Source organism: Corvus brachyrhynchos, unplaced genomic scaffold (assembly GCF_000691975.1).
Source record: "Corvus brachyrhynchos isolate BGI_N302 unplaced genomic scaffold, ASM69197v1 scaffold1, whole genome shotgun sequence".
NCBI lineage: Eukaryota > Metazoa > Chordata > Aves > Passeriformes > Corvidae > Corvus > Corvus brachyrhynchos.
Genome location: NW_008237222.1, coordinates 9,332,496 through 9,341,524, shown reverse-complemented (window position 1 = coordinate 9,341,524; position 9,029 = coordinate 9,332,496). Strand labels below are relative to the sequence as shown.

At 38.0% G+C, this 9,029-nt stretch overlaps 1 long non-coding RNA gene across 1 annotated transcript in view; it reads left to right on the top strand.

Moving 5' to 3' along the window:
- Window positions 1–9,029, top strand: part of LOC108445410 — a 245,717-nt gene that overhangs the window by 219,625 nt on the left and 17,063 nt on the right. The window lies entirely within an intron of this gene.

Genomic DNA, 9,029 nt, shown 5'->3' with positions numbered 1-9,029 from the left:
AGCAGGAATTACACCTGGAAATAAAAGTTGTATGTTTCTAGGTCAGACTGTCTGCGGTGTTGTATTCACAGATGAAAAATGAGTGTAAAGAGATTTTATATAAAGAATGAAACATATCTTTCCTGTCTTCTGACAGTGGCTCCCCCCAAAATGTTTGTTGGGGTTATGTTCCAAGCTCATAGGTAAATCCAGTTCTGAATCCATTCCTTCCTTCTGTCTTCACAATACCGGCAAAGGGAGAGGAAGGGAAGAAAAATTCAGGGGTATTTCAAGTATCTGGCATCACTAAACAACTTGAGATTTGATCGCATTTTCCTTGAACTTTAATTTTCACAATCTGAACTGATAAAAGTTTGATTTCACTAGATAATTTTAGGAGGTAAATGAATCTTCTTCTCAAAGTGTTTCATATCTGAACAGATGTCCCAATCTTGATTGAAAAAACAACACTGGGGGCTGTATAATCAGACAGTCTGGACTCTGGCCCTTGCTCCCCCATCTCCAATTCTGAGCCCTCAATCCTCCTTCTCCAGAGTGCATTCCTGATGGACACATTTGTATTGTAGTTCTCTTTCAGGTGCTGTGAGTGCTGGTCCCCCTCCACACTCAGCCCTGATGACTGGTGCTTCTGATGAAGATGAAACCACATAAAGGGGCTTCTGTATGTTCACAGCTCTCCTCAGGCTAAATGTCTGCATGCCTGCCTACATTCCTAAAACCCTCAGAAATGTGAATCCAGTTTTCATGGTGTCATCCAACCTGTGCTTACAATTAAAGGCCTAAGCCCATGAGACAGACAGGATTTGAGACAGCTGCAGATGTTTCACCTTTTCTAGACAGGTTTATCCTGTCTGCCAGGTCACAAACTGGCATTGCACCTCTGCCATTTGCTCGCTGTTTTGGGTGCTTCAGAGCCCCAGATTTGAAGGGATGCATCATTGTGTTTCTTCTTAGACTTGTGTCAGGTGAAATAAGTGGTCTGAACATTTGATCCACAATTTATGAGACTTCATTAAATGCAAGAAGTGTTAATCAAGGAGGGGGAAAAAGCTCTAATAAGCATTTCAGCATTGCTAATTTGCACAGATGGTTGAATTGGAGGGAATATGCAGAAAGAAAAGATAGATCCTGAACATACTTTGAAACCAATTTTTCACCCAAATAGAAATAATTTTGTGAAGCAGCCAAATACAAAAGTTTGCTGAGGCAGCAGCACAGAGGCCAGGTTTAGGCAGTAAACAATTGGGTGCCATTGTGATGGCAACACACTATTAAGAAAGATAATGAAAGAGTTTTAAAGAAACAAACGTAAAAAGCAGTTTTGTAACTCATATCTCTACCTTCTTCACTGAGCATAACCTTGGATTCAGTTTCTAGTGCACTACGTTTCAAACAGATGCTAGTGGTGAGCATACCACACTCTCATAAGCAGGACAAAGAGAACATAAATCACTTACCACCCTAAAATATGTATGGTCCCTGAAAAACTACAGGCTGTTTGAAGGGTTACAATTATGTCTATTGAAATAAGTGATATCCAGGCATGGGAAGGCTCCTAACTCTATTATAAATAGATCAGTCTTGTTTTCTTCCTCTATTGTATGACTGGTGAAAGGAATATGATAAGGTACACATCTGTAAAATTACTGCAAAAACAATTTTTGTCAACTGTAAACACATGTTCACTAACTACAATTAGAAATGAAAGAATGAAAAAGTCTTCCTAGTCTCAGAATTGTCCTTGTGCTGACCCAAGTGACCATGTCTTAAGTGGTGCCAAAAGCTGGTCTATCTACATCTAGAAAATAGTTTGGGATTTTTTTTCTGCTTTGTGCCTCCCTGACAGCATTAGAATATACATATGAATTATAGAAAATAATATTCCCTTCTAATTAAAAATGACTTAAGATTGCCTCAGGTGGTTATTGATTCAGAAGTTTTTTGTCTCTTTTGAGGAAGGTGTGGACTGATTTCTGCAGTGGCCTAACAAGCAGGATAAGTGGACTTTGCAAAAAGGGTACAGAATTCTTAAACTGCAATCACAAAGTAGCTGCAGTTTGAGTTTGTGGCATTAGTAAGGGATTACAATCAGTTCTTAAAGCTTTAAGGTTAATATATGGTTTAGTTGATATTCCAATGTCAGTACACTTGATTATACATGAAATTTATGTGCAAACACACACAATCTTGTAACTGTATTATAAATAGTTGATTCATGCATTGAGCTTTTTAATCATAGGAACTAGTGATAATTACAAGCATTCTAAAGCATAAGCCAGCATAATTCCATTGTAATCTTAGGAAGGAAAGTCTTGCCTTTTGCAAAGGCGGTAGCAAAATTCCCAATGCCTTCCCTAAACTGGACTTTGCTTTAATATAAAAAATGATTAGCAACAAGCTAGTAATTGTTTTTTATCTATTAAGTGGGACTGTTTAGTTTAACAGGACACACAATAATGTTCTTAGCAAAAGCTCCTTCGGTGCTTTTGGTGTATTCCTGGAGCACAGACCTGGAAAGCGTAGGTCAGATACCACATTGTGGGAATGAGCTCTTAGTCTGGGAACAGGACAGACATTTTCTGCTTCTTTAATGTGACACTTGGAACATGTTTTAAAGGGATGCTGAAATAGAAAATGGGAGTTCATTGTGTAGGTGAGAAAAAGCAGAGAATTACAAATGTGGTGAATGATAAAGGAGACTGTGGTGTGGTAGAAGCCAGGCAATGTATGTGACTGGCTACTTCTGTTTTTCTATTTCTTCCCTACGTACTGAGAAGCTGTACCATATCTCAGTATAGACCATCCTTTCTCTCCTTCAAAGTTATGTAAAAAGTCTTTATGTCATGCAAATTATTGTAGCGGTACATTTAATGTACTTTTAACTTCAGGTGATACTATTTGCAGATAGAAGAAGGAATTAAAAGTTACAAATAGTGAGCAAGCATCCCATGAGCAATTCTAGTATCCCTATTGCAATGAATAATTTGGGCAATTGTACTGTTTGAAGAAACATTATTTTTTTAAGTAGGTATTAGAAAATGTCCATGGAAAATGAGTCAGAAGAGTCATTATCTTCACCACAGACCCCCCTTACAGAATTAGTTTCAGCTTTCTGAGAGCAAAAAAAGGCCATGTGACTTAGTCATCCTACAAAAATTACTGGAGAAACTAGATTTTAAATACTGATATCACACACTGAAACGTTAGTGAGCAATCTATAAAACAAAATAGGTCTGGGAATGCTTGCAGGCACTGTAATTCAACCCACACTTTTTATTCTCTCCATCTCTTTTATTCTTTTATTGCATTATATTAAACTGAATGGATAATTTAAGCAATTAAAAGGCAAAATAATTTTCCTGGCCTAAGAAATTACATTGGTTTCCTTAGTCTTGTTAAGTTTTATGTCAAAATTCAGGTTTTTAGTGTTAGTGTAATATAGAAAGGGTTACATGGATTAGAAGGGCTAACATAAAATCTCCAAAAGATTAAAATATTTACTACTTGACAAAAGCATACATAATCAAGCTGGCACCTCCTTACTACAAATGCATGTTTAAAAGTTTAAGTTTGGAAAGGTTTTAAAGGATTACTTTTATTAAAATATCTCAGGTTGCTAGAAACAGACCTCATGGTAGACAAACAGTAAACAAGGTCACATACTTCCTACCTGTTGAATAGGGAAAAGCATGCCAGACTTCTTTGCCAAAAATCCCCTTTCGTGCCTTTGTTCTAAATAAACCCAAGGCAGCTCATTGCCAGAGCCTCTCTGCTTCCCGCACCCCCTCCCACTCCAGGCTTAAGATTCCATTTCTAGAAGCAACAGATAATTGGGGATCTTTTGAAATCAAGTATTGAGTTTTCTATTTTTAGCCACGCTAATAAGGATGAACTGAAATTCTTTCCAGAATTTCACCTCTTCAGCTTAGGAACGAGTAATCAAAATTTGTAATAACGCCTTGGTTTGTGTTTTATGTTAATGGCTGAAGTGCCTCAACAGCCTTGGGAAAGGAACAGCTTGCTTGTCTAATTGAAGCTGGCAATATTTCCACGTCTTATTTCAGCTGGTAGGTACTGTAGCAACCAAGGTCATGTAAGAAAATTTCAGCATATGGTAACAGCTGTGCCTGTGATTGCAATATTTTCTGCAGATGGTTTATTCATCATTAGATAACAGTCATGATTATTGAGGGACTAATTGGATTTTCAAACAGCTAATCTTAGAGGATGGAAAAATTACAATAGAAAAGTTTGGTGTACCTTAGGGAGTCTCTTTATTCAGCTCCTTGCCAACTCTCAAGTTTTTGTTTAGTGTAAGAAGATATTTCCTTTCTTTAGTTGCTTTCTGCCAAACAGTTTCATCACCCGCTAGAGAAGCAGTCTCCCTCAGATCTTTTAAATACTAATGTCATCTTTCTGCCATGTATGGTACCACCACCAAAAATCTGGATTTTGTTTATGCCTTTTAAATGTCTGGTATGCTATACAGTTCAGCATGTCAGAGTCCTCACTTAGGACAGCCTTACATATGTTTGTACAAGGTCGAGAAGATCGGGTTAGCAAGTTAATCTATAACAGCACATAGAGAACCAAGCACTGTTCTTTCAATCATCAACAAGACACATTTTCCAAATCACAGCCCTGAACATGCTTCTGTCCAAAAAAACTAGAAAAAATCCAAAGGGTTATGAGACTGATGCAGATTGTGAGGATCCCAGAGTTATCAGAGGTGGGGGTTATGGTATGAGAAGTCAGGCACAGAGGTAATTGGCATGAATGAGTGTTTTAAGATCAAACAGAATTGTTCTTCTCATCATGTGACCAGAATTCCTTCCTGGAAGATGGCAAACCAAAATAGGTATCTTAAAATGCTTTTATGTTTTGTCAAGTCAGGGCCATATGACTCTTATATTGATTCAGAAGGTGAAGACCAAAGTACTATTCAGGAGCATAGGTAACATAATCCATTCCTTAGAGGATATGTCTTGGGCTCTAATACCAGCATTTTGTCTAATAACAGCAACAGTAGTAAGATCAGACTGTTAAAGGTTTTCATAAAGATTTAGACTACTCAGTAACATCTTACATTTAACAATTGATTGATATTTAAATATACAGTCTTGAAGACTTTTAGCCCATAATAGCTCCTGGATGTGGGCTATTAGCTACAAAATCTCATGTACAACTCTTAGCAATTAAAAAAAAAGGAAAAAAGTACCATTTAGTCTTGCTGGATTTCTACATTAAAAATCTCTTTTAATTCCTTTCTCTGGAAATATGTATTCTTTTGTTTCAGCTCAACCACAAAAAAGGCTAGACTAAAAGAATACTGATGTCTTACATAATAGAATTTTTTTTCTCTATCTGATCTTTATTCTTTCTAGGCTGATCTTGCAAGTTATTTAAGGACACCTTAAAGTTAGAGTGCTCTAGGAGACTGATACAGTGGCCACAGCTCCAGTGTTATGCTGGGGATCTGTGTAATAAAAAGAAAAAAGGCATGGCTACTGCAACTCTTTTGAATATGTTATGATCAGCATAATACGTCTCATTCAAGCACACGTATGAAGTTTTACTCTGGTAATATTACTGAATGATGATTGTGCTCTGGTCAGTTTAAAGACATGATAGGCTGAGTTCCACTGTGGGAAGAAAAGATGATATTCCATCCTCCAATCCCCTTCTAATGACAGTAAAGTTTTCCAAGACTTTAATCTTATTGAGTGTCTCTCCTCAGATATGGAAAACAATGGGAAACATGCTAGTGAATGGAATAAAATCATACTTAGAACAACAGTCTAAGAGGAGAGACAGAAGAAATTGGCAGTTGCTGGCAGGTAAAAAGTTTGAGATGTGTACCTGAAAAGCAAGTACAGAACAAAGAGGGATGGGAACGTATATATAACCAAACAATAGGTTTAGGCTGGAATAAAAACCTTATTCCCTCATGGGAGTCCATCAGCACAGTCTCACTGATGTAGACTCTCCTCACAGACAGGGAGAGCAGGTACCCCAGGGAGATGCATTGGTGAAGGCGTTGCAGTTCTTAGCCTAAACTGCAGTTGCAGGAGCCAGATCTGAACACAGAGAACACAGGGTTCTTCTTTCAAACCTACTTCTATAGATTTTATGAATTAATGTCACTTGACATTTGAAACATGTTTTTAGGACTAATACATGAGGATACAAAAGGAAATTACTAGAACAAGGGATAAAATTAAGAACTGAGAGTTGTACTCCACAGTTACTTTAAGCAGATTATTGAAACCCTGTTTCTTAATTTACGGATCTTGTACAATGAGGATAATCTTTATCCACAGGGTTTTGTGAATGGAATTTGTGAAGTGATTTGAGGGCTTCTCCAAGAAAGTCCTATAATCTGGAATTACAAATCTTTATTAAAATGTTTTAGTGTGTCTAAGAAGCAGGTAAAGCAAACATAAAAGCTACAAAGTTATGATTTAAAATGTTTATGTAGACTCAGTAGTATTCTGAAGGAGTAGTTATAATGCAATAGTGTACATGGATGTCTGTAAGAGTTCATGAAGTCAAAACCAGCCATAGCACTTTACCACCCTGGACTTTCTGCTTTCTTTTTAATATGTACTTAGAAATTTAATGTGTAATTAGAAATTTTATTAAAATACAATGCACTCAGCAGTGTACACTGAGTATCTTTTCTGTTTAATATCTCATTTCCATTATTCTTCTACCAAAGCCGTATCACATTGAGGCAGGTGACCTTTCCCCTCTACTCAGCACTGGTGTGGCCACACCTGGAGTGCTGTGTCCAGTTCTGGGCTCCTCAGTACAAGAGAGACATGGGCACACTGGAAAGAGGTCAAGAAATGCCCACAAAGATTATTAAAGGTTTAGAGCATCTCTGCTATGAGGAAAGGCTGAGCGAGATGGGAGCCTGGAGAAGAGGAGGTTTGAGGGGGATCTTATCAATCTGCATAAATGCTTGAAGGATGGTGCAAAGGAGACACTGCCAGGCTCTTTTCAGTGGTGCCCAGTGACAAGATAAGAAAGAGGAAACAGTTTTTTACTGTGAGGATGGCTGAGCACTGGTACAGGTTGTTCAGGGAATTTATGGATTTTCGCATCTTGAAGGTATTAAAAATCTGCCTGGACATGATTTAAGGGAGGTCCTGCTTGAGCCGGGGGATTAGACCAGATGAATTCCAGAGGGTCCTTCCAACCTCAGACATTCTGTGATACCTGATCTGTGATGTTAACACAGATTTTCTGGCACAGACAAGAATTTATCAACAAGTTTGAAGAGCTCTAGAGATGGCATGTGAAGTTCTAAATGTTTGTGTTTGTTGGATATGCTCAATAGTGTAGCTAAAGACTCCTTCAAACCAATAAAACCTCAAGCTAAGAACTTGCCTAAACTGAAGATGGGAGAAGGAAGGAAAGAAACCTTGCAAACAATGAATTCCCCTTATGTTAATGAGAGAAACACGGGTTTATCAAAGCTCAGCTGAGTATTTTGCTGATCTCCTTCAATAGCCTCTTCTACAGCTATTAAACCAGATTTTAAATGAGCAAGGAATAGAAATCCCTCATAATACTCATTCTAAAATTAGAAACAAGGCTTAAGAACATGTTTCCACATCTAATACACAGCCAGAGTGCTTCATTATAGCAATCACAAAACATTTGAAGAGAGACCGATTTAGGCCAGTGTTAAGCTGACGAAGGGAGAGTGCAGAATTTAGGAAATTCTTGTTCCTTTTTCCTGCTGCTAAAATTAGAAAATCTTGGCATATTTTCAGGCCATAGACCAATTTGTGTCTTTGTTAGGTGTCCAAATGCATGAAGTTGTACTGATATAAAAGCAGTAAGAGTGAGAGAAGGATCCAGCCTTAAAAGGAGAGATGGATCAAAGATACACTCTTGAAATAATTATCAAAACTTCTTAGAGCAAGTTGAAAAAACAAGAGACAGGTAAAACAATTTTCATTCAAAGTGATCTGAAATTTCAGTAAGACAGATGATTCTGTGAGAATAGGTGAAGTTGCCTGATGAGGAATTTTTGAAGCTGTTTCAAAATACTGATAATTAAATATTTCTTTTACCCAAATTAATCTATTTTTCACTCCTATCCTGGGTCCCTTCAATCTGCTCCACAATATTTAATTCCAAAAAAGTGCTATATTTAATTTTCCTCTTGGCCAATTCCCCCATAAGAGCTGCAGCCCTTTTTACTTTTTTTCTGTATTAATCAAAAATTCTTTGCTACAACATCACTATCTCTGCTGAAGTGCAGTTTGGCCCTACTTTCCAGACTTCTCCTCATTCTTTGTTTCAGGTTAGAGTTGTTTTTTTTTTTCTGTTGGAAATATTCAGGTTACTTCTGAACCTTGTGGCACAACATGGGAGTCACATGGCTGGTGCATGGGTGGAGACCTGGCCTGGGCAATCTGAGCACTGTGTACCAGACCATCAAGCCAACAAAGTCATTTTCAAGGCACAGTTTGCTGTTTAAATGAATCTAAATTTTTTTATCTCATCTTTTCCAACAAAGTCTGAAACAACTTCCCATGGAGCAGGACTTCCTACTCTTACTCAGTTCTAATTTGGATCATGGGTGCCTGGAAAAATAAATGAAAACAAGATAAGTTTTGGGGTGACTTTTTGTTGTATCAGTGCCAGTGCATGCACAGTTAGCACAGGAGTGCAGTGCTGGTAGATGGGAACATGATGAAACAGCCTCTTGGTCAGCCCATGCTGGCAAATGAGATGGTCTGTGTTTACTGAGCTGCAGGACCCCATGGGTCTATGGCAATGCTCAGCTGTTTTGTATTCCTGGTGCTGTGTGTGTCTCAGTCTGCAGTCCCAAAGGGGTCTATGTAATAGAAAGTCTGTGTTGTAGTGTAGGAGCTGTGAGCTTATCCACTCATCTTTGCTGCAGCTATTCCCTTTGAATGAAAAGTTTTTTGAGGTTACAAGTATTAGTGCAAGTAGCAGCTACACCCAGGACAACAAGGAAGAGTCTGTAGTCACCGATGCTGTATTTCCTG